Here is a 26,293-nt window from a genome sequence, read left to right as displayed (position 1 = left end):
TTGGTTCCAGCCAGGGACAAATCTCATCAGCCCCATTTCTGTAAGACAACTATTACAGTAGGTAGGTAAGACCCTGTAAGAACAGGGAGCTATGAGTAGCCAAGGAGGCTAGCTGGTGTGCCCCCCAAGGCCCCCCACTACAAAATGGCAAAAATGAAATCATTTGTAATTGCATTATACAGAGTATAAAATAATTGTCATAAATATATTTTTTTTTAAATAAAAAAATGTAGCAGAGGATGGTTTCGATCCATCGACCTCTGGGTTATGGGCCCAGCACGCTTCCGCTGCGCCACTCTGCTGCTTGGAGAGTAAGCTCTTATTTAAATATATATGTTTAAACCAGAAACTGCTGACTGTTTACACATAGATATACACATATTTACAGTATGAAACAAACTCTATATTACCCCAACTCCTATCTGTATAGCCTCTTATCAAATAACATTGACTGTTATCTGCCACTAACACGGAGCCACAAGTAATATCATTGTGTAGCAATTGCTCTGACTCTGAGACTCCAGTCCCATATCGGAGGTGACTGCACATGTGCAAAAATCTGTGTTTTAGGAGCCAACTGCTGGCTCTGTGTATCTACCTGGGCCACATCCATCATGATGGTCATGCTCTGTTATCCCACAATCGCCCCATATGTCTAAAGGTTCAAGTATACACAGTGCATTGAACGTCTTCAGAATTAACAGAGCCAATTTCAGAGTCAGTGCTGGCCTAAAACAGCTGAGCAACCTTGGCAATTTCTCCTATGGGTAGTAGTTACAAGGACAGGCATGGAGAGAACTGAGAGTTGCTGTCACTGTGTCATAGCATGAGAGGGCCACTGTGGCTTAAGGTTATAGACGTGTATGGCGGGAGCAGGGCCGGACTGGGAGTAAAAAGCAGCCGGGGCAAAAAAATCAAAGCAGTCCTATTGTAAACATGCGCTGGTCTTGTACTCATCCACTCATATATTGGGGTAAAACTGCAAAAAATTCATGCAGGTCATTAGTTGGTCAGCAGGCAGGCAAATGCAGTGATTATGCATGGAAATGAATTAACTCACAGAGCTCTTCTGCATGCTCACCCTTGCAGGCTAAAGTAGGGGAGGAGAGGGACTTTTGTTTAGGGAGGCCAACAATATAAAAATTTCCACTGGAGAAATTAGAATGATATAAATGATATATGAATGTTATAGAATACTAAAAAAGATGCAGTTTACAGCACATAAACGAAAACGACAGGAGCAAGAAGTGAGGGATATGTACTTCAAACAACACAAATCACCTAAGTGTGACATTAGCCTTAGGGTCAAGTATGGGGGGGGGTGGCTCAGAAGTGACTTGTCTGCCCGGCTTCCAGTCTAGGCAGAGATGTGTTTGCCCAAGTACCCAGGACTAACGTCCCTCTTTGTAGTCCTGTGGGGGTGGAATTCAGGGCAGCCCCACAAGTATAACTCACAGCTTCCCCATGTATTTGCGCAGCAGACAAATGGTAGGGCCACCAAGAAGACTAGTTGCACCAATGGCACCAGTGTTGGAATGGGGCCCATCAGAAAACCTGAGCTTGAGGGCCTTCCTTTACTCACAAAAGCCCACAAGGCAAAGTGCCAAACCAAAATGTTAACAAAAAACTATTTTAAGAAAATAGAATAGGCACATTAAATACTTTTAAAATACTAATCAGGTCCATATTTTGCCATGGTTCTTCCTTTAAATAATCAATTCCAATTAGTCTGCCCCTTATACAGTCCTGCACCAATCACTTGTTGCTTTAGGTTGTGTATGTGACAGAGAGTCATGCCCCCCATAGTGTAACATTAACACTGCAAAGTTTAACCCTTGTTATTAACACACTAAATATTGTATCTCAATGTAAAACGGCTCCTGTGATTATATCCTTTCAGTACTTGAAGAAAAAATTACTTTAACACATTTCCCTGATTTTACATTTGTTTTTCTGGTCCCCTGAAAAACGTAAAATTGGTGTTCTACTTTATACACAGACACACACATTTTATAAACACCAGTACTCCATTTAATTTATTTAATCAATTCATTGATATTAATACATACTAATATTTCATTTGTTTTATGAATCAATTGATAATACAATAGTCTGCATTTGATTTATTTAATGTAATCACTATATGCACCCCAGCCTGAGTACAACAAAGAAATGAGTGTACAGACGGGATGAGAGCAGAGGAGGGGGGAGTACAGGCAGTAAGGTCACAAGAGCGAAAGTGAAAGGATCGTACACTGCCGGGAGGAGGGGAGGAGGGGGAGATGGCTAACCACATACAATGTCCAGCTAACTATTCCAACTGCTTGTCCCACTGTCTCAGGCTTCCAGAAACAGCCGGAGTCAGTAGGGGAGAGAGAGAGACGATGCGGCTGCAGCACAGTTTCTGATTAGGATCAGAAGCGGCCCATCGGGCAATTGCCCGAATGGACAGATTGCCAGTCCGGGCCTGGGCGGGAGACAAGCCGACTGATATCAGCAGAAGATTTGGTTATCGGTCGGCTCGTTGATCAGGGCAGCCGGAAAATTCTGATTCAAAGGAAGCCCAAACATCAAGTCCTATTCCGTTTGCCTTTGAGTAAGGACAGTGTATGTGCCCCTCTTGAAAGAGAGATGCTTAATGCAGTCAGTACCTGTGGCAAGGTGCATTCAGCAAGTCTCAGCCCTCCACAGAGGTAAATTGTATAGCAGTAAAACGATATGGTGTGACTTTTAAACATGAACTTAATGGTCTGGGGCATCTCTCCCTGGTGGTCTAGTGGTTAGGATTCGGCGCTCTCACCGCCGCGGCCCGGGTTCGATTCCCGGTCAGGGAAAGTCATTTTAACCTAATATCTCCTTATTTAAGTGTATTTAATGAATAATATGTAGAAGTTTGCAGTTTGGCTTCAAATAAAGAAAAATGATCCAAATTTAGATTTCTACCCATACTTGCCATGATAACTGAAAATAACCTGCTAATTATCACTCTGCCATTTTTACTGACTAAACAATACCCCAAATGTATTGGTGCACCTAAAGACTACCTATACAGCAGACCCTACTGCCATGGGGGGGGCAGACCATGGAGTCTGCTGTATCATAGTTCCCCTTTCCCGACCCGTCGTTTACCTTTAAAATACTGATGAAGTACCGACCTTGGAGGTGCGGAGTGAGTGGGTCGGGAGGGGGGCCAGGGGAAGAGGACTGTTTGCGTCTGCCCCCTCAGTAAATATTTTGGCTGGGTGGCTTGACGCTACCAAGTTACACCCCTGGGCTGCGCTCTAAGTGCATACCCTGCTGATTATCATTCTAAACATCCCCACTTTATCCACAAACGATATACTGTAAGTACTGAACATGCAGTTTGGAAGCGATGTTCTTGCTTTCTTATACACAAAATTCTGAAGGCAGTTCTTCCTAGAATTCCACAGGTTTTGAACATTTCTTACAAAAACAAGGGAACATTGGTTCAAAATTAGATTTTTGACCAAAATCCTGAAGGCAAGTAACAAACACCTACTGAATATCTGTAGCACAAATACCACAATTAAAGGGTAAGGCGCAACAGTTTGCTAAATGCTTCTCTATTATCCAAAATAGTGCAACAATCTACTTATCTTTATCTGTTTACCATCTTTGGACCCTTTATTTAAATATAAATATGTTTGGTACTCTCTGCCAGTGCTGTTTTTTTTTGTTTCTGTGTTTTACTTTTATGACACCAAACAAAGCTTTAGAATTCAATCAAGTGCCCTGTTTCTCTCCAACCATCCTGTTGGTGATTAATCTCCTAGTGTGCCATTTGCCATATTTCTTTTAAATATATATATATATATATATATATATATATATATATATATATATATATATATATATATAGATATATATATATATATATATATATATATAGATATATATAGATATATATAGATATATATATACACATATGCACCGGCATCTACTTACCTATATATATATATATATATATATATATATATATATATATATATATATATATAATAATGATCAAATTTAATGGTCATATATTATTATATTTTCTCACTACCCATGTGATTCTCCACCAGGGATATAAGATTCTCGCCAACAATGAGTAAGTGTCTTTTGGATTTTAATAAATACCTGCTTAAATGGAGCCTGACCCCAAAATTCCCTGTGGGCCTGACTTAAAGCATTCGAATTTGCTCTGATATTAACCAGACAGCTTTACCTGAGGTATACATTAATACAGAGTATTAAATGATAGTTCATACATTCTGAAAGCTTGTGAGGACATAGAAGGAACAATTAGCAATACAGCATGTTACAATTTAACCATTTCTTCTTCCATGGGGCTGATCCAGAGGCATCCAATCATCATTCTTGTTTTAGCATAACTGCCACTATTTCCATTTTAGGGACAGACTCACAGTCTCAGTACAATAGCCAAATAAGGTGCATTTACTGTGTCAGCACAGTGTCCATAATATCTGGTATCTGTGCAGTAAGTTTTTGAAACTGTTGTGACTTTCTTGGCCTTGCACTAGGAATACTTGTGACATGAGACAACAAATGTGTTCCTTGTTCTGTGTAAACATTCTACAACCCTAATAACAGAATCGCTTTAACCTTGAGCTTCTTCTATAATATAGTAGTATAGATGTGCGCTGGGTTTCATTTGGAGGGGTTGACCTTGATCGATTTTGGTCTCTTTTCAACCCAACTTAACTATGTAACTACTGTATGTAACTAATCACTTACACAGCACTTGCACCCCAAGGGTTTCTGGTCTCTGCACCGAACCCCAGATTAAAAATCCAGCCTTCAGTGCAGAGAGCAGTGGCAGGAGGTACAACTAGTCCTATTCTGTTTGCCTTTAAATAAGGACAGTGTATGTGCCCCTCTAGAAAGATTGATGCTTAATATAGTCGGCACCTGCATCAAGGTCCATTCAGCAAGTCTCTGACTCAACAAAGGGAAATGATACAACCGTAAAAACAATATGGTGTTTCTTTCAAATGTGAATTTATCATTCTGTGACATCGCCCCCTGGTGGTCTAGTTGTTAGGCTTCAGGCGCTCTCCAGCCAATTCAATTCCCAGTCAGGGAAAGAAAATTATCTACCCCCTCCTTATATAACTGTAATAAATTAAATCCCTGTAGAAGTTGTAATTTGGCGTGAAATGAAGGAAAAAAAGATCAAATGAAAGATGTATCCCCATAGTTGCCATGACAACTTAAAAAAAACCCTAAATATCACTCTGCAATATGTACTGACTAAACTATACCCCAAATGTATGGGCGCACCTAAAGACACTGCAACCAAACACCATAAAACCAGAGCAATAGGTACATTTTGGGCTGCGCTCTAAGAGCACACCTTGGTCACACTAGCAGCCGGAAAGCAGCAGACCATTCAGCATGGAGGGTCCTTATGACAGATTACCCTATCCACCTTTCTAATAATTGAATTCCCTATAATTAAAACCTGCCTTTCCTTCCTTGCACCCCCCACCACCCGTATTAGAGCCACTGCCTCCCAGGTGCCCTGAGTCTGCCTACTCCATACACATCAGCAGTGTCGGACTGGGACACCAGGGGCCCACCCAAAAACATTTCACCACGGGCCCACCAAGTAACCTTAGACCAGGGGCCCACTCTCAGTACTATTATTATTCCTCTCCTCACTCAATCTCTATTCTCCTAGTCTCTTTTCTTTACATACTATAATACTATAATCTATTATTCCATCTATTAAGCCACTTAGTTCTCATTGAAATAGGGAATAGCCATGAAATAGGCCAAATGTTAGCAGCACAAGGGCCCCCTGACACCTGGGCCCACCGGGACTTTTCTTGGTATAACTGTGGGCCAGTCCAACACTGCACATCAGTTCAGAGCTTTCCTCCCCAGCATCTTCAGCCAAAATGGAGAATCTGTTGTTTTGGATCAGTTGTAGACCACCCCCCTACCCTTTTGTCCCCTACTTCCCCTCCTGAATCTTGAAGACTAGTAACAAAATCCTACTGAATGCATATCTATCTGTAGCATCTCCTAGATGTTAATAAGATATATATATATGAGACACAGTCGCCAAAGACACCAATTAAAGGGTAAGACAAAACTGTTTCCTACATTTGCAAGAGGTTTCTCTTGTCTAAGGTACTATAGTATATCTCAGATTAGCACTAAAATGGACCCTTTATTTGCATGTATGTATGTATGTATATTTTTATTTGTATAGCTCTCCTTGAGGACAAAGCACTGTACAGCAAAACAATAAATTAGAAGTAACAAACAAGGGGTCATTGAAATAAAAAGTAACAATAAGTGCATCATTTAATACAATACAGATGAAATGCTCAGTGTCAAGGAGACAAAAGGCTGGAGGACCCTAACCCATAGGGTTTACAGTCTAAATGTTATTTTCATCTGTACAGTTTTGTATCTTCTGCCAGTGTTGTTTTTTATATTTTTTATTTACTTTTATAACACCAAACAGAGCTTTTGTATTGTCTATTCAATCAAGTGCCTTCTTTCTTTCCAACCATCTTAGTTAGCACAATATTAAGTACTATCTATAATAAAGTGAAAGATTATAATTAGTCTAAACGTTTCGAACACAAACCTCCAGCATTGTTTTTTTTTCTCGCAAAAACGCGCTCTAAAAAAGTTCTCTATACAAAATAGTAGCTCATACCAACCAACATTCCAGAGAGACCAGATATACTCGTCAAATGTGAAATGTTGCCCAGAAATACAGATGACCTTAGTAAATGCATTAAAAGAGGAGTTTATGAGGTACTCATCCGATGGGATTGCCTAATCTGTTCAATACATATCTGACCAATATTTGGCCAGATGTAGGAGGGCATGCCCCATACATAGGCCAGTTGATTGCTGTCTCAGTATGGACTACCCATATTGGTTAAAGGGGCCCCCTCCCTTCCCTCTGTTTACCAAAGGATCTCTTGGTAGTACTCAGCGCTAGTTGGCTCCAGCAAAGGACAAATCCTACCAGGCACATTTCCACCAAATAAAATACCCATTACAGCATGCTAAAAGAGCAGGGAGCAGGGAGCTAATGTGGCTCGTGAATATGCCCCCCAAGGCCTCCCATTACAAAAGGACAAAAATGAAACAACTTGTAATTGCATTTAGAAAGAAAAAAAAAAATATAGCAGAGGATGGTTTCGATCCATCGAGCTCTGGGTTATGGGCCCAGCACGCTTCCGCTGCGCCACTCTGCTGCTTGAAGAGTGAGCTCTTATTTCAATATATATGGTTATGCCAGAATCTACTGACTATTTTACATGTCTTTAATTCGACAAGTTTTTAACAGTTCTTAAGAAAACAAGGGAACGTTGGTTCAGAATTAGATTTCTCACAAAAATCCTGAAGACAAGTAACAAAAAACCTACTGAATATCTATCTGTAGCATCTCCTAGATGTTAGTATGATGTATATATAAGACACAGTCACCAAATACACCAATTAAAGGGTAAGGCAGATCTGTTCGCTAAATGCTTCTCTTTGCTAAGGCACTATTATCCCCAAATTAGTGCAAACATACATATATATATATACCCTTATATTTTAATCTGTACTGTTTTGTATTCCCTGCTAGTACTGTTTTTAGTTTTTGTGTTTTATAACACCAAACAAAGCATTTGAGTTGTCAATTCAATAAAGTGCCTGTTTCTCTCCGAACATCTTGCTGGTTATTAAACTCCTGGTATTCCATTTGTAATATTTCTTTTAATCATATATGTCATATATGTATCATATATATATATAATCCTATATAAAATAATGATCAAATATAATGATCATATATTCTCGCTCGTCTACCATATGATTCTCCACTAGGGATATATGATTCTCGCCCATGAAGTCTCTCTTGGATTTAAATAAATACTTACTCAAATAGAGCCTGGCCCCAAAGTTCCCCCTGGTTCTGACTAGTGATGGGCAAATAAATTCACCTGGCACGAATTTGCGGCGAATTCCCGCATTTAGCAGACGAATAAATTCACGAACCTCCAGCGAAAATTCGCCGGTGAAAATTCGCTGCTGTCAATGTACGATTTTGAAGATTTTTCCGTGAAAAGGTTCGATTGCTTGATTTTTTTGTGAAAAGGTTCGAATTGCTAGATTTTTCAGTGAAAATGTTCGAATTGCTCTATTTTTTCGTGAAAACGTTCGAATTTCACAAGTTTTTCTTGAAAACAGTAGAATCACTAGTCCTGACTTGAACCATTCACATTCACTCTGATATTAACCAGACAGCTTTTTTGAGGCATACATTAATACAGAGTATTACAATACAGAGTATTTAATAATAGCTTATATGTCATGAAAGCTTGTGAGGATGTGGAGGAACCATTAGCAATACAGCATGTAACAATTTAAGCATTTCTTCTTCCATAGGGCTGATCCAGTGGCATCCAATCATCATCAGGTCCGGACTGAGAATTAAAATAGGCCCTGGCATTTCAGGTACACAGAGGCCCAAACAGCCCCCAGCAGCCCACTAAATACTGACTTTCTATGGCATCTTATAGCAGCCCCTCTGGCATTTTCCAGAACCCACAGATTGCCAGTCCGGGCCTGATCATCATTCTTGTTTTATGATGTTGATTCCTTTTTTAGGAACCAACTGCTGGAGCTAAAATATCTGTATTTTATAACCAAACTGCTGTAGCTAATGCTGGTGTTTCATTATGTCTGTCTCTGTGGCGCAATCGGTTAGCGCGTTCGGCTGTTAACCGAAAGGTTGGTGGTTCAAGCCCACCCAGGGACGATTTCTCTTTGGTTTCAGCTGCCTCTGTGTATCTACCATGGCCACACTCTGTTATCTTACAATCACCCCATAATTAAGATTCATGTATACAAGTTTGTTTAACCACGTCATCGTCTTCTTCAGAATTAACAGATCCAGTGCTGAGCTAACACAGCTGGCCAACTAGCCATCCCAGCTGTATAATGAAATGGTGGCCATATGGTGCTGGAGCCTGTGAGATACATATTTCTATTGTTACTGTGTCATACCGTATATTGCTGGGGCCAATGGAAGATAAATGTTTAATACACCACTTGTGTATTATAATTAATAAAGTGCCTCCTGTTGCATAATATAAGTATCATCATCATCATTTATTTATATAGAGCCAACAAGAAACACAGTGCTAGTAAGGATGAAGAAGTCTCCTTGGAGTTCCATGACCTGTATAAAAACACTTGGACTTTGGCCTTGTGTGTGTGTCGGTATGTGAGTTGGGTTTCATTTGGAGGTGTTGAACATGATTGACTTTGGTCTTTTTTCAACCCAACTTAACTATGCAACTATGTAACTAATCACTTACACAGTGCTTGCACCCCAGGGGTTTCTGGTCTCTGCACTGAACCCCAGATTAAAAATCCAGCCTTCAGTGCAGAGAGCAGTGGCAGGAGGTACAACTAGTCCTATTCTGTTTGCCTCTGAGTAAGGACAGTGTATGTGCCCCTCTAGAAAGATTGATGCTTAATATAGTCAGTACCTGTGTCAAGGTCCATTTAGCAAGTCTCTGCCCTCCACAAAGGGAAATGATATAACAGTAAAAACAATATGGTGTGGCTTTCAAATGTGAATTTATCCCCCCCTGGTGGTCTATTGGTTAGGATTTGGCAATATCACCGATTCCAGATTCTCATGGAAAGAAATGATCTACCCCTCCTTATTTAATTGTAATAAATGCAGTTTGTCATTTGGCTTGAAATGAAGAAACACAAGATCCAACACCATAAAACCAGAGTAATAGGTACATTTGGAGCATTCCTTACTCACACTAGCAGCCCGCAAGCAGCAGACCATTTGACATGAAGGGTCCTTACGACAGATTACCCTATTAATATGATATATATGCAACACAGCCACCAAAGACACCAATTAAAGGGTAAGGCAGAACTATTTCCTACATTTGCAAAATGCTTCTCTTGGCTAAGGCAACACAGTATATCTCAGATTAGCACCATAATGTATTCTACTTACCATTATCTGTTTTGTGGAGCATCATTGGACCCTTTATTTTCATCTGTACTGTCTTGTATCTTCTGCCGGTGCTTTTTTTTTAAAATATTTTTTATTGTTTTACTTTTATTTCACCAAACAGAGCTTTTTTGTTGTCCATTCAATCAAGTGTCCAACCATCTTAGTCGGCTATGCCACCAGCACAATAATAACTACTATCTATTATAATAAAGAGAAAGATTATAATTAGTCTAAACTTTTCAAACCTCCAGCATTTCATTTTTTTTGCAAAGCTGAACAAAAACCCTGAATGTGCAAAATTCTCTATACAAAATAGAAGCTCATACCAACCAACATTCCAGAAAGACCAGATATACTAGTCAAATGTGAAATGTTGCCCAAAAATACCGATGGCCTCAGTAATCACATTACAAAAATTAGTTTATGAGGTACTCACCCAATGGGATTCACTAATCTGCTCAATACATATCTGACCAATATTTGGCCAGATATAGGAGGGCATGCCCCATACATAGGCCAGTTGATTGCTGTCTCAGTATGGAGGAGCCATATTGGTTAAATGGCCCTGGAGCAAGTTACCTAGTGTTGGACCTCATATTGGAGGAACCCCCTCCCTTCCCTCTGATTACCATAGGATATTTCAGCGGAATTTAGCACTAGTTGGTTCCAGCCATCAGGCCATCCAGCCATTAGGCCCATTTCCACCAAAGGTCTTGTAAGATACCTATGATAGTAGGTCAGTAAGATACCCTGAAAGAGCAGGGAGCTGTGACTAGCCAATGTGGCTAGCACAAGGCCCCCTATTACAAGATGACAAAAAGGAATCAATTTGTAATTGCATTATAAAGAGTATTAAATATTTACTATAAATATTTAAAAAAAAAAAAAAATTAGCAGAGGATGGTTTTGATCCATCGACCTCTGGGTTATGGGCCCAGCACGCTTCCGCTGCGCCACTCTGCTGCTTGATGGCAATGCTTCTATTTCAATACATATGGTTATGCTAAAATCTGCTGACCATTTTACAAATAGGTGTAAATGTATTAACAGTATGAAAAACTCACTATATTACCCCAACCCCCATCTGTATAGCCTCTTAAAAGAATAATATTGGCTGTTATCTGCCACTAACACTGAGCCACAAGTAATATCAATGTGCAGCATGTGCTCTGACTCTGAGACTCCCATATCGGAGGTGACTGCACATGCGCAAAAAACTATCTGTGCTTCAGGAACCAACTGCTGGAGCTAATGCTCAAACACCATCATGTTTGCCTGTGTTGTGCAATTGGTTAGCGTGTTTGGCTGTTAACTGAAAAGTTGATGGTTCAAGCCCACCCAGGGATGTTTACGATAGAAGCGATTTCTGGTTGGTTTCGGCTGCCTCTGTGTATCTACCTGGGCCACATCTATCATGATGTTCACACTCTGCTATCCCACAATCCCCATATGTCTAAAGGTTCAAGTATACACAGTGCGTTGATCCACGTCATGGTCTTCTTCAAAATTAACAGAGCTATTTTCATCCATAACCCCATTAGGCAAGAAACACATTAAGCTTGTTTGTTTTATGTACTACTAAATACATTTTTTTTACTTTTTCTACATTACTGGTGATGAGTATTTTACGAGGCTTTCAAATATAGTATAAATCAGGGGTGTCCAATAGTGATGTGTGGGTCAAGAATTTCTCGACCCGCACCTGACCCTAACCCGCCCGCTCCCTACCCGCATCCGACCCGGGCCCGATGCTCCCCTTTATTTATAGACCCACCCCGGGACACAGTGACGTCACAAAAGGGGCGGGGCGGGGCAGGCGGAAGTCTATAAATTCCGGCGCCAGAAGCCAGCAGAACTAGGTCGCGGGCAGGGAGAGCAGGAGGAGAGCTCGACCCGCACGCGCCCGCGACCAGTGCATTTTGTCCAGGGGTCAGCCCGAACCCCCCCGACCCATGGGTAAACCCGCGGGTCCCGCGGGCCTTGGGTCGGCCCGCACATCACTAGTGTCCAACCTTTTGGCTTCCCTGGGCCACATTGGAAGAAGAAAAATGTTCTGTGGCCACACTCGGAATACACACAAACACTAAAGCCAACTTTTTATTTATTTTATTGTAAACGTAAAAGAAAAGAGGGCATCATAAACCTAATGGGATTTTTGACATTGTGTTTGAGAAACTAATGTATCAATATCAGGTTGAATGGAAGTAGTTGCAATTCTCAGGGAATTCTCCAGGTGCTCATCAGATAATTTGGTTCTAATTTTACTCTTAGTGTGTTCATTTTTGAAAAAAGTTGCTCACAAATGTAGGCGCTGCATATATCCCTAGCATATCGGGCGATACCGCTGAAGAATGCTTACCTGCCTTAGTAAGTAACAGAGCGCTCTAGGAAGCCACACACCGCACACCCCATGTAAAATTTAAAGCACACATGCACACAATTAGTGCCCTGGAATTTCAGTTATACAGAGGCCCAATCAGCCCACACAGAGGCCCAAACAGTCCCCAGCAGCCCACTAAATACTGACTTTCTATGGCACCTTATAACAGCCCCGCTGGCATTTGCCAGAACCCACAGATTGCCAGTCCGGGCCTGGTGACCCGATACATACGCTGTCTGTGTGTGACATTGCAACATGACGTTTCCTGGATAGGCGGAAATTCACACATGGCCGCATTCAAATCCATCCTGGGCCGCATGCGGCCCTCGGGCCGCAGGTTGGACACCCCTGGTATAAATACAATATACAACAAATGTTAAAATGTGTTGAAGTAATATCTATTGTGATGGTCTATACATAGTGAATACCATATACAGTATGAACTCTGAGCCCCAGATGAATAATCCAGTACAGAATGTTGTCCTATTTTAACTGCTTGTTTTTGAGTAACATCAACGTCCTTTAAAACCAGTCACGTCTCTCCCTGGTGGTCTAGTGGTTAGGATTCGGCCACTCTAATTCTTTAAGTGGCTACTTCTGAATAACAAATATAGGACCGGTGTGTGTCACATAGTTTTAAAAGATCACATGACTGGGGGCACCTTGGAAACTGACAATATGTCTAGCCCCATGTCAGATTTCAAAATTAAATATAAAAAAAAATCTGTTTCCTCTTTTGAAAAATGAATTTCAGTGCCAGACCCTCTGGGCGTTTCTTCTACAAACATGTAGACTTCCTGCTGTGTTCTGCTCAGAGAGAAACAATCCTTACATTTTCATAACAATTAAATACCTTTCTACAGGATATCCTTCCTGCAGGAAGTGAGCTCTAATATGTGAGCTGGGTCATTGGAATGGATTGACTGCCTGTTCCTTCCAGAATACTATAGTATCCTGGGCCAGACAGTAATATTCTCTGAAGATTAAATTTAAAGGGAAAACTAACTCTCTCATAATTTCTCATATATCTCACTCTTAAAGGGGTTGTTCACCTTTGATATAACTTTTAGTATGATGTAGAGAGTGATATTCTGAGACAATTTGCAATTGGTTTTATTTTTTTATTATTAAAGGTTCTTAAGTTATTTAGCTTTTTTTTTCAGCGCTCTTCAATTTGCATTTTAAGCAATCTGGAAGCTAGGGTCCAAATTACCCTAGCAACCATGCATTGATTTGAATAAGAGATAGGCATATGAATAGGAGAGGCCTGAATAGAAAGAGTAATAAAAAATAGCAATAACAATACGGGGTAGATTTATCAAGGGTCGAAGTAAATTTGAGGGAATTTTCAAAGTAAAAAAATTCAAAATTCAAAGTTTTTTGGATACTTCGACCATCTAATAGGATACCACAACTTCGACTTCAAATTTGATTAGAAATAAAATCGTTCGAATATTGACCATTCATCTGTCTCTTTAAAAAAACGTCGATTTCAATACTTCGCCAAATTAAACCTGCCGAAATGCTATGTTAGCCTATGGGGACCTTCTAGAGCAATTTCTGGAAGTCGAAGTAAAATCATTCGATCGATCGCTGACATCCTTCGAACGATTTTACTTCGACGGCAGGATACCCAAAGTCGATGAAAAAAAAAATTCGACTTCGATATTCGAAGTGGAAGTATTTCAATTCGATGGTCGAATTCCGAATTATTTTTAACTTCGAAATTCGACCCTTGATAAATCTACCCCTACATGTGTATGTTTTTTAGAAGGGGTCATCGACGCCCATTTGAAAGCTGCAAAAAGTCTGAAGAAAAAGACAAATAACTATAAAACTATAAAAAACAAATAATGAAAACTAATTGAAAAGTTGCTTAGAATTGGACATTTTATAACATACTAAAAGTTACCTTAAAGGTGAACCACCCCTTTAAACAATATAAAAATAGTCAAGTAGAGCTGTAATGAAGCACATTGTCCTTAGCCCATGTTAGAGGACAAAGTTCTTTATACCATATTTACCCCTCATACCCCAATAGGCAAGAAACATATTAGGCTTGTTTTATGTACCACTAAATACATTTTTTTACTTTTTCTACATTGCTGGTGATGACTATTGTAAGAGGCTTTCAAATAGAATATTAATATAATATACAGGTATAGGATCCCTTAAACGGCGCAAATTCGCCCATCACTATATATAATCTAATATCTCTTTCTTAAAAGTTTAGGGGGCTTTAAAATGATAGCTGTTGGGCCACTTGAAACTTCTTGTTACCCAACTGATGTCCCACTGTCACTTGGGAATCTTGCCTCGGGTGACAGTTTGTGGCACATTACCAAGAGTAACAAAAGGCACCAACCAGTAATATTAAAGGGATGCTGTCATGGGAAAGCATGTTTTTTTTTTAACATTTATTAGTGCTCCTCCAGCAGAATCCTGCATTCAAATCCATTTTTTTGAACATCAAACAGACTTCTTATATTTAATTTTGAAATCTTACATGGAACTAGACCAGTGACTGAACTAGGTGGGGACGGGCCCTGGTGTGGGCAGTGCAGCCGGGCCCCGCCCCCACCCTTGTCCGTGCAGCTGCAGCCAACTCCAGTGGGCACATGACTGCCGTGGGGCCCTGCGGGGGTGCGGGCCCTGGCCTAATTGCATCCCCTGCTCCCCCCGGTAGTTACACCACTGAACTAGACATTTTCTTAGTTGCCCAGGTGCCCTCAGCCATGTGACTTGTGGTATAATCTCTAATTAGTCACTTTTATACTGCTGCACTGCAAGTTGTAGCAATATCTACCCCCTCCCTTTCCCCTCAGAAGCCTATCTACAGCTCCCTGACACCTGCATTGCTAAAAAAAAAGCTCCCATTGTAGATATGATAATAGCAGTCAATAGAAAAAATCCAAGTCAGGCTCACCCAAACCACATTGAGTAGTTACATTAGATTATCTTAAAACAGTTCCATTGCAACATGCTGGCTCTCGCTGCACAGAAACAGGCACAATGAGATAGCTGCTTACACACCAGTACTACAGCTAAAATTGTTGGTTCAAGAATGACACTTTAAATGGTAGAGTGAACGACTTGCTGGGTGGCCAGCTGAGGTGGATTTAAAAATCAGCACAATGCCTGAAAAATACAAAGAAATTAAAGGGGTTGTTCACCTTCAAGAAAACTTTTAGTATGTTATAAAATTGCCAAATCTAAGTAACTTTTCAATTGGTCTTCATCATTTTCCTTAAAGTGTTTTAATTAGTTTCCGTCTTATTCTGATTCTTTCCAGCATTCAAACGGGGGTCACTGACCCCATCTAAAAAACAAATGCTTTGTTAGACTACACACTTATTACTATTGCTACTTTTTCTTACTCATCTTTCTATTCAGGCCTCCATATCCATATTCCAGTCCCTAATTTAAATCAATGCATGGTTGCTAAGGTAATTTTTGCCCGAGCAACCAGATCACTGAAACTGTAAACCAGAGAGCTACTGAATAAAAAGCTAAATAACTTCAAAAACACAAATGATAAAGAATGAAAATGAATTTGTATTTGTCTCAGAATATCACTCTCTACATCATACTTAGGGTAACGGCACATGGGCAGATTCAGGGAGATTAGTCGCCCAGTGACAAATCTCCTCTTTTACGGGAAACTAATCTCTTAAAAATATGGGCAGTTTAACTTAAAACTATAATCAAAGAAGCAGCTAGGATGTAAGTTTCTGTAGTGTAGTGGTTATCACGTTCGCCTCACACGCGAAAGGTCCCCGGTTCGAAACCGGGCAGAAACAAGTCTACTTTTCATTATGAATTATTTCTAAATGTGCACTCCAAATATAAATGCTGTTGACACCCATAATACTCATTGGATCCTTTAAACCATGTCTGACCAGCATTTTAACTTTTGTGGCATTTAATTTGTTATTTTAAAAAAAGAATAATGATAACAAAGAAAGCATCTAAGAATATCTGGCATAACGTTTTCTATAGAAATAAGGAAGCATGCCAAAACAGTGCCCAGTGTGAGGATTGAACAGCCTTCAGATTATAATGCCTCTACTTTGGTAATGAAGCAGGTAAAGATATTAATTCAAGCCTAGTATGTACATGGTATGCTATGGCATGTACCATCAATGATAACCCTCTGCTTTAAGTGTAGAGAACTATATGTAAGCAGCCACCAGCAGAAGAACAGTGTGACATGGTTTGTATAATAAAACCCTCAGCTAGAGATGGCAGAGTTGGTATCACCATTATCACCTCCACCACCATAGAGACATGAGTATATGATTCCTCAGGGTGAGATTGACTAGGTCTACTCACTAAATCATTAAAAAAAATACATTTTATTTTATGATCTGGTGTTTGGTTGCTAGCCAGACCACATTAATAAAACTGGCACTGCCATTGCTATCTTGATCCTTCTTCAGAACAAACACTCAAAATATTATTACTTTCCATTATATGTAATGGTGTAAGTGGATTAATAGCTGCCATAACTTGTCTAACAGATCATTATTTCTACTGTGTTGTTATTTGTGGTGTAGTGAAACAAGTCCCAGATCATGTATGGCTTTTTTGTGTTTTAGAATTTGACTGGCAACTTGAATATATATATGATTTTAAGTGTCAAGTGACAGAATTATTTATAGATTATTATTATTTTTCCTAAATGAATTTATAATGTGCTAACTTATTAAGCCAATCATTTTATATTAATGAGCGTTAATGGGTGTTAACAGCATTTATATTTGGAATGCACATTTAAAAATAATACTTTAAGTAGAAATAAACTCCCCTCCCTGCACAGCACATTTTAGCTAAAGTGGGTTTAGTTGTCCTTTAATAAAAGGTAAGGATGTTTCTGCCCGGTTTCGAACCGAGGACCTTTCGCGTGTGAGGCGAACGTGATAACCACTACACTACAGAAACTTCCATGTGAAACACCTCTTTGACTATAATATACTTTCCACTTAAGCTTCCCATATTTATATTAACAGCTTTGTTAATTTCTTTGTATTTTCAGGTGTCTGATTTTAAAAATCCACCTCAGCTGTAGGGATGTAGCGAACGTCGGAAAAAAAGTTCGCGAACATATTCGCGAACTTGCGCAAAAACGCGAGCGGTTCGCGAACGGTTCGCGAACCCCATAGACTTCAATGGGAAGGCGAACTTTAACATCTAGAAAAGACATTTCTGGCCAGAAAAATGATTTTAAAGTTGTTTAAAGGGTGCAACGACCTGGACAGTGGCATGCCAGAGGGGGATCAAGGGCAAAAATGTATCTGAAAAATCTGCCTGTGTGTGCTTGGAAGAGATAGTGTAGGGGGAGAGCTGTTAGTGATTTCAGGGACAGATGATAGTAAGTTTGCTGGCTAGTAATCTGCTTGATACTGCTCTGTATTGGAGGGACAGAAGTCTGCAGGGATTTGAGGGACATTTTAGCTTAGGTAGCTTTGCTGGCTAGTAATCTACTGTTCTCTTTAAACAACTGCCATACGTTGACCTTGTAGGCATTGTTTGCCCAGTTTTTTTGGACGCAGCCACTGAAGCACAGTTGCCAGAAAAAATATGCCATATAAATGCTGAAAATAGTAATTTTTCGCCATACGTTGACCTTGTAGACATTGTTTGCCCAGTTTTTTTGGTTGCAGCCACTGAAGTACAGTTGCCAGAAAAAATATGCCATATAAATGCTGAAAATAGTCATTTTTTGCCATACGTTGACCTTGTAGGCATTGTTTGCCCAGTTTTTTTGGTCGCAGCCACTGAAGCACAGTTGCCAGAAAAAATATGCCATATAAATGCTGAAAATAGTCATTTTTTGCCATATACGTTGAGTCAACGTATGGCAAAAAATGACTATTTTCAGCATTTATATGGCATATTTTTTCTGGCCTCTGTGCTTCAGTGGCTGCGGCCAAAAAAACTGGGCAAACAATGCCTACAAGGTCAACGTCGTTGACCTTGTAGGCATTGTTTGCCCAGTTTTTTTGGCCGCAGCCACTGAAGCACAGAGGCCAGAAAAAATATGCCATATAAATGCTGAAAATAGTCATTTTTTGGTCGCAGCCACTGAAGCACAGTTGCCAGAAAAATTATGCCATATAAATGCTGAAAATATAAATTTTTTTGGTTGCAGCCACTGAAGCACAGAGGCCAGAAAAATTATGCCATATAAATGCTGAAAATATAAATTTTTTTGGTTGCAGCCACTGAAGCACAGAGGCCAGAAAAATTATGCCATATAAATGCTGAAAATATGCATTTTTTTGGTCGCAGCCACTGAAGCACAGTTGCCAGAAAAATTATGCCATATAAATGCTGAAAATATAAATTTTTTTGGTTGCAGCCACTGAAGCACAGAGGCCAGAAAAATTATGCCATATAAATGCTGAAAATATAAATTTTTTTGGTTGCAGCCACTGAAGCACAGAGGCCAGAAAAATTATGCCATATAAATGCTGAAAATATGCATTTTTTTGGTCGCAGCCACTGAAGCATAGTTGCCAGAAAAATTATGCCATATAAATGCTGAAAATATAAATTTTTTTGGTTGCAGCCACTGAAGCACAGAGGCCAGAAAAATTATGCCATATAAATGCTGAAAATATGCATTTTTTTGGTTGCAGCCACTGAAGCACAGAGGCCAGAAAAATTATGCCATATAAATGCTGAAAATATGCATTTTTTTGGACGCAGCCACTGAAGCACAGTTGCCAGAAAAAATATGCCATATAAATGCTGAAAATAGTCATTTTTTGCCATACGTTGACCTTGTAGACATTGTTTGCCCAGTTTTTTTGGTTGCAGCCACTGAAGCACAGAGGCCAGAAAAAATTAAACCAGTAGGGTTTGCACCCTAGTTTGTAACGGTGGCGGAGGGAGGAGGACGCTAAAGGACAGCTGTGTGTGGAGTCATGAGGCTTGAAGAGAAGGACAGCTGCATAGAAGTCAGAACAAGTCTTCCGGCGTGCAGTAACCCTCCGAGATCCACCCCTCATTCATTTTAATAAAGGTCAGGTAATCGACACTTTTGTGACCTAGGCGAGTTCTCTTCTCAGTTACAATCCCTCCTGCTGCACTGAAGGTCCTTTCTGAGAGCACACTTGAGGCTGGGCAAGACAAGAGGTTCATGGCAAATTGTGACAGCTCTGGCCACAGATCAAGCCTGCACACCCAGTAGTCCAGGGGTTCATCGCTCCTCAGAGTGTCGATATCTGCAGTTAATGCCAGGTAGTCCGCTACCTGCCGGTCGAGGCGTTCTTTGAGGGTGGATCCAGAAGGGTTGTGGCGCTGCCTTGGACAGAAAAACATTTGCATGTCTGACGTTACAGACTGGCCAAAGGGCTTTGTCCTTGCAGGTGTGCTCGTGGCAGGATTACTGGCACCTCTGCCCCTGGAATGTTGATGAGTTCCTGAAGTGACATCACCCTTAAAAGCATTGTACAACATGTTTTGCAGGCTGGTTTGTAAATGCCGCATCTTTTCGGACTTGTGGTATGTTGGTAACATTTCTGACACTTTATGCTTGTACCGAGGGTCTAGAAGCGTTGCGACCCAGTACAGGTCCTTCTCCTTAAGCCTCTTGATACGGGGGTCCTTCAACAGGCATGACAGCATGAAAGACCCCATTCTCACAAGGTTGGATGCAGAGCTATCCATCTCCGCTTCCTCATTATCAAGGACTGCATCATCCACGGTCTCCTCCCCCCAGCCACGTACAAGACCAGGGGTCCCCAAAAGGTCACCACTAGCCCCCTGGGAAGCCTGCTCCTGTTGGTCCTCCTCCTCCTCCTCCTCCACAAAGCCACCTTCCTCCTCTGACTCCACTTCTGGCACCTCTCCCTGCGTTGCAGCAGGTGCCTGGGTTCGTTCTGGTGATTCCGACCAGAAATCGTGCGCTTCCAGCTCCTCGTCACGCTGGTCTACAGCCTCATCTGTCACTCGTCGCACGGCACGCTCCAGGAAGAAAGCGAAGGGTATTAGGTCGCTGATGGTGCCTTCGGTGCGACTGACCATATTTGTCACCTCTTCAAAAGGTCGCATGAGCCTGCAGGCATCGCGCATAAGCACCCAGTAACGGGGGAAAAAAATCCCCAGCTGTGCAGATCCAGTCCTACCACCCAGTTCAAAAAGGTACTCGTTGACGGCCCTTTGTTGTTGCAGCAGACGTTCCAACATAAGGAGCGTTGAATTCCAGCGAGTCTGGCTGTCAGAAATCAAACGCCTGACTGGCATGTTGTAGCGCTGCTGAATGTCAGCAAGGCGTGCCATGGCTGTGTAGGAACGTCTGAAATGGGCCAACACCTTTCTGGACTGGGTGAGAACGTCCTGGAATCCTGGGTACTTGGAGACAAAACGTTGGACTATTAAATTTAACACATGTGCCATGCAGGGCACATGTGTTAAATTGCCTAGTCTCAACGCTGCCAACAGATTGCTTCCATTGTCACACACCACTTTTCCGATCTGCAGTTGGTGTGGGGTCAGCCACCGATCGGCCTGTGACTGCAGAGATGACAGGAGTACAGATCCGGTATGGTTTTTGCTTTCCAGGCACGTCATCCCCAAGACAGCGTGACAACGGCGTACCTGGCACGTCGAATAGCCTAGGGGGAGCTGGGGGTGCACAGGTGTGGAGGAGGAGAAGGAGGACCCAGCAGCAGAGTAAGAAGAAGAAGAAGACGAGGTAGAGAGCGATGGAGGAGTAGAGGTGGTGGCAGAACCGCGTGCAATCCGTGGCGGTGACACCAACTCCACTGTTGTTGTTGAGCTACCCATTCCCTGCTTCCCAGCCATTACCAAGTTCACCCAGTGGGCAGTGTAGGTGACATACCTGCCCTGACCATGCTTGGAGGACCATGCGTCAGTAGTCATATGGACCTTTGGCCCAACACTAAGTGACAGAGATGCGGTAACTTGGCTCTGCACATGTTGGTACAGGTGTGGTATTCCCTTTTTAGAAAAAAAATTGCAGCTGGGTACCTTCCACTGCGGTGTCCCAATTGCTACAAATTTGCGGAAGGCCTCAGAGTCCACCAGCTGGTATGGTAAAAGCTGGCGGGCTAAGAGTGCAGACAAGCCAGCTGTCAGACGCCGGGCAAGGGGTGACAGTCAGACATTGGCTTCTTACGCTCAAACATGGCCTTCACAGAAACTTGGCTGGTGGCAGATGACTGGGAATGGGAACAGGTGGTCAAGGTGGAAGGCGGAGTGGAGGGTGGTTCAGACGGGTCAAGGAGAGCAGAGGTAGAGCAGTAAGATGCTGGACCAGAAGGAGTGTGGCTTTTAGTTTGCCTGTTGCCTTTGAGGTGTTGCTCCCAAAGTGCTTTGTGCTTGCCGCTCATGTGCCTTCGCATAGAAGTTGTACCTATGTGGCTGTTGGGCTTACCAAGGCTCAGTTTCTGACTGCACTCATTGCAAATTACAATGCTTTTGTCAGAGGCACACACATTAAAAAAATCCCACACTGCTGACTTTTTGGAAGTGTGCGATCTGGCGGTAACAGTAGAAGTTGGCGGCATTGGCGGCAATGGCGGGTGCGTTGGCCGGCTGAACACAGGTGCCGATACATGTTGTTGCCCTACTGATCCCTGCGGGCTGTCCTCCCTGCTTCTTCTAAGTCTTATTCTCCTACTGCCTCTCTGACTCTCCGTCTCTCCATCTGAACTACCCTCCTCTTGCTCTCTTCTACTAGGCACCCACAAAACATCAATCTCCTCATCATCATTCTCCTCAGATGCATCAATTTCTTCTGACACATCACAGAAGGAAGCAGCAGCGGGGACCTCCTCCTCATCACTCATTATGTCCATCTCTATCGTGTTCTCTGCCAGAATTAAATCTGGTGTAAGGTCCTCATCTCCTTCATCTTCTTCTGGCAATAATGGTTGCGCATTACTCAGTTCAAGAAACTCATGGGAAAATAACTCCTCTGACCCCAGTGAAGAAGGGGCACCGGTGGTGGAGGAAGTGTTACGTGGGGTGGCCATAGCAGTGGAGGATGAGGAGGATGCTGTGGTAAAGTTAGAAACGGTAGAGGATGGGGTGTGCTGTGTAAGCCAGTCAACTACCTCTTCAGCATTTTGGGAGTTCAGGGTCATTGGCTTTTTAAAACTGGGCAATTTGCTAGGGCCACAGGATTGCATAGCAGCACGGCCCCTAGCACGGCCTCTGCGTGGCGGCCTGCCTTTGCCTGGCATTATTTTTAAAAAAACAACAACAACAACAAAAACTCAGTTGGTTTTTCTGGAAACGATAATACACACAGCTAGATGGCGGGTTGAAGAAAACAGTGTGCAAATAATGCCTACAAGGTCAACGTATACACTACTACAGCGGTGGATACGGATTACGTAAAATATATTATGGCTGCTTGAAAAAAGTCACTCCGGTGTTTTTTCTGGAGACGGTAATATTATGGATATTTAGACAGAATGTGAACAAGGTCACACAGCTAGATGGCGGGTTGAAGAAAACAGTGTGCAAATAATGCCTACAAGGTCAACGTATACACTACTACAGCGGTGGATACGGATTACGTAAAATATATGAATGCTGCTTGAAAAAAAGTAACTCAAGTGGTTTTTCTAGAGACGATAATATTATCAATATTTAGACAAAATGTGAACAAGCTCACACAGCTAGATGGCGGGTTGAAGAAAACAGTGTGCAAATAATGCCTACAAGGTCAACGTATACACTACTACAGCGGTGGATACGGATTACGTAAAATATATGAATGCTGCTTGAAAAAAAGTAACTCAAGTGGTTTTTCTAGAGACGATAATATTATCAATATTTAGACAAAATGTGAACAAGCTCACACAGCTAGATGGCGGGTTGAAGAAAACAGTGTGCAAATAATGCCTACAAGGTCAACGTATACACTACTACAGCGGTGGATACGGATTACGTAAAATATATGAATGCTGCTTGAAAAAAAGTAACTCAAGTGGTTTTTCTAGAGACGATAATATTATCAATATTTAGACAAAATGTGAACAAGCTCACACAGCTAGATGGCGGGTTGAAGAAAACAGTGTGCAAATAATGCCTACAAGGTCAACGTATACACTACTACAGCGGTGGATACGGATTACGTAAAATATATGAATGCTGCTTGAAAAAAGTAACTCAAGTGGTTTTTCTAGAGACGATAATATTATCAATATTTAGACAAAATGTGAACAAGGTCACACAGCTAGATGGCGGGTTGAAGAAAACAGTGTGCAAATAATGCCTACAAGGTCAACGTATACACTACTACAGCGGTGGATACGGATTACGTAAAATATATTATGGCTGCTTGAAAAAAGTCACTCCGGTGTTTTTCTGGAGACGGTAATATTATGGATATTTAGACAGAATGTGAACAAGGTCACACAGCTAGATGGCGGGTTGAAGAAAACAGTGTGCAAATAATGCCTACAAGGTCAACGTATACACTACTACAGCGGTGGATACGGATTACGTAAAATATATGAATGCTGCTTGAAAAAAAGTAACTCAAGTGGTTTTTCTAGAGACGATAATATTATCAATATTTAGACAAAATGTGAACAAGCTCACACAGCTAGATGGCGGGTTGAAGAAAACACTGTGCAAATAATGCCTACAAGGTCAACGTATACACTACTACAGCGGTGGATACGGATTACGTAAAATATATTATGGCTGCTTGAAAAAAGTCACTCCGGTGTTTTTTCTGGAGACGGTAATATTATGGATATTTAGACAGAATGTGAACAAGGTCACACAGCTAGATGGCGGGTTGAAGAAAACAGTGTGCAAATAATGCCTACAAGGTCAACGTATACACTACTACAGCGGTGGATACGGATTACGTAAAATATATGAATGCTGCTTGAAAAAAAGTAACTCAAGTGGTTTTTCTAGAGACGATAATATTATCAATATTTAGACAAAATGTGAACAAGCTCACACAGCTAGATGGCGGGTTGAAGAAAACACTGTGCAAATAATGCCTACAAGGTCAACGTATACACTACTACAGCAGTGGATACGGATTACGTAAAATATATTATGGCTGCTTGAAAAAAGTCACTCCGGTGTTTTTTCTGGAGACGGTAATATTATGGATATTTAGACAGAATGTGAACAAGGTCACACAGCTAGATGGCGGGTTGAAGAAAACAGTGTGCAAATAATGCCTACAAGGTCAACGTATACACTACTACAGCGGTGGATACGGATTACGTAAAATATATGAATGCTGCTTGAAAAAAAGTAACTCAAGTGGTTTTTCTAGAGACGATAATATTATCAATATTTAGACAAAATGTGAACAAGCTCACACAGCTAGATGGCGGGTTGAAGAAAACAGTGTGCAAATAATGCCTACAAGGTCAACGTATACACTACTACAGCGGTGGATACGGATTACGTAAAATATATTATGGCTGCTTGAAAAAAGTCACTCCGGTGTTTTTTCTGGAGACGGTAATATTATGGATATTTAGACAGAATGTGAACAAGGTCACACAGCTAGATGGCGGGTTGAAGAAAACAGTGTGCAAATAATGCCTACAGGGCAAATAATGCCTAAAAGGTCAACTTATACACTACTACAGCGGTAGTAAAATAAAAAAAAGTAAAATAAAAAAAAAATGAATATTAAAAAAAAAAAATTAAAGTTGGTGCTGCTGAACTACTAGGAGCAGCAGATTAGCACACCAGTCCCACTCCCCAACACTGCTAGACTAATAGCACTGGGCTCTTATAGTAGTAGTAGTAGTAGTAGTAAAACAACAAAAAAATAAATAAAAGCAGTCCTTACAAGGACTACTGTTATTGCAGCAGTCAGCAGATGAGATCAGAAGCAGGACAGCTGCCCACTGCAGCTACATACAGAGCACTGCAGTAGAAGGTAGATTACTAGCCAGCAAAGCTACCTAAGCTTAAATGTCCCTCAAACCCCTGCAGACTTCTGTCCCTCCAATAACAGAGCAGTATCAAAACGATTACTAGCCAGCAAACTTTCAACTGTCCCTGAAATCACTAACAGGCAGCAGCTCTCTCCCTACACTATCTCTTCAGCACACACAGGCAGAGTGAAAAAACGCTGCAGGGCTTCGGTTTTTATAGGGAAGGGGAGTGGTCCAGGGGAGAGCTTCCTGATTGGCTGCCATGTACCTGCTGGTCTGGGGTGAGAGGGCAAAAAAAAGCGCCAACAATGGCGAACCCAAAATGGCGAACGTCGCGCGACGTTCGCGAACTTCCGGCGAGCGCGAACACCCGATGTTCGCGCGAACAAGTTCGCCGGCGAACAGTTTGCGACATCTCTACTCAGCTGGTCACTCAGCAGGTCCTTCTCCCGCTGTCAATTTTTGACCAGAAATTATTACTTTATTGGAATCCTTAGATTCATCCTTTGATATTGTCTGAAGCATTGGAGAATGGCACAGAGGTTGGGGTTATGGCAGTTGAATTTTGGCTCTTAAAGGGATTCTCTCATGATTTTATGGTGTTGTTTTATTACTTAATTACACTGTGTACATTGCAAATAAGTCACTCTACCATTTAAAATGTTATTCTTGAACCAACAATTTTAGCTGTAATACTGTATGTTACAATGGAAAGGTTTTCAGATAATCCAATGTAAATACTTAATATAACTGGAGGAATAGTGGTTGGGGTGAGCCTGACTTGGATTTTTACTATTGAGTGCTATTCTCATATCTACTATGGGAGTATTATTAACAATGCAGGTGTCAGGGAACTGATATCTTGTTACCTTCCCATTGTTCTGTAGATGGGCTGCTGAGGTATAAGCGAGGGAGTAAATAATGCTACAACTTGCAGTCAGGGGTGCTGTGCCAATGAGAAACTCACCTTAGGTGAGGTGGCAGTGC

The 26,293-nt window shown here is 41.3% G+C and overlaps 1 protein-coding gene and 6 non-coding genes across 7 annotated transcripts in view; 4 read left to right on the top strand and 3 right to left on the bottom strand.

Moving 5' to 3' along the window:
- LOC108710640 (hepatic lectin) overlaps positions 1 to 26,293 on the top strand; it is a 77,191-nt gene that overhangs the window by 7,348 nt on the left and 43,550 nt on the right. The gene's annotated exons all lie outside the window — the stretch shown is intronic.
- On the bottom strand, positions 231 to 302 carry trnam-cau. The gene has a single exon. It is a non-coding gene; the product is annotated as a tRNA-Met (tRNA).
- Positions 2,763 to 2,834, top strand: trnae-cuc. The gene has a single exon. It is a non-coding gene; the product is annotated as a tRNA-Glu (tRNA).
- On the top strand, positions 8,727 to 8,800 carry trnan-guu. The gene has a single exon. It is a non-coding gene; the product is annotated as a tRNA-Asn (tRNA).
- On the bottom strand, positions 10,919 to 10,990 carry trnam-cau. The gene has a single exon. It is a non-coding gene; the product is annotated as a tRNA-Met (tRNA).
- trnav-cac lies at positions 16,135 to 16,207 on the top strand. The gene has a single exon. It is a non-coding gene; the product is annotated as a tRNA-Val (tRNA).
- trnav-cac lies at positions 17,276 to 17,348 on the bottom strand. The gene has a single exon. It is a non-coding gene; the product is annotated as a tRNA-Val (tRNA).

Source organism: Xenopus laevis, chromosome 3L (assembly GCF_017654675.1).
Source record: "Xenopus laevis strain J_2021 chromosome 3L, Xenopus_laevis_v10.1, whole genome shotgun sequence".
In the NCBI taxonomy this organism is placed as follows: domain Eukaryota; kingdom Metazoa; phylum Chordata; class Amphibia; order Anura; family Pipidae; genus Xenopus; species Xenopus laevis.
The sequence above is the reverse complement of the archived record's forward strand: the minus strand, read 5'-3'. Positions and strand labels throughout refer to the sequence as shown.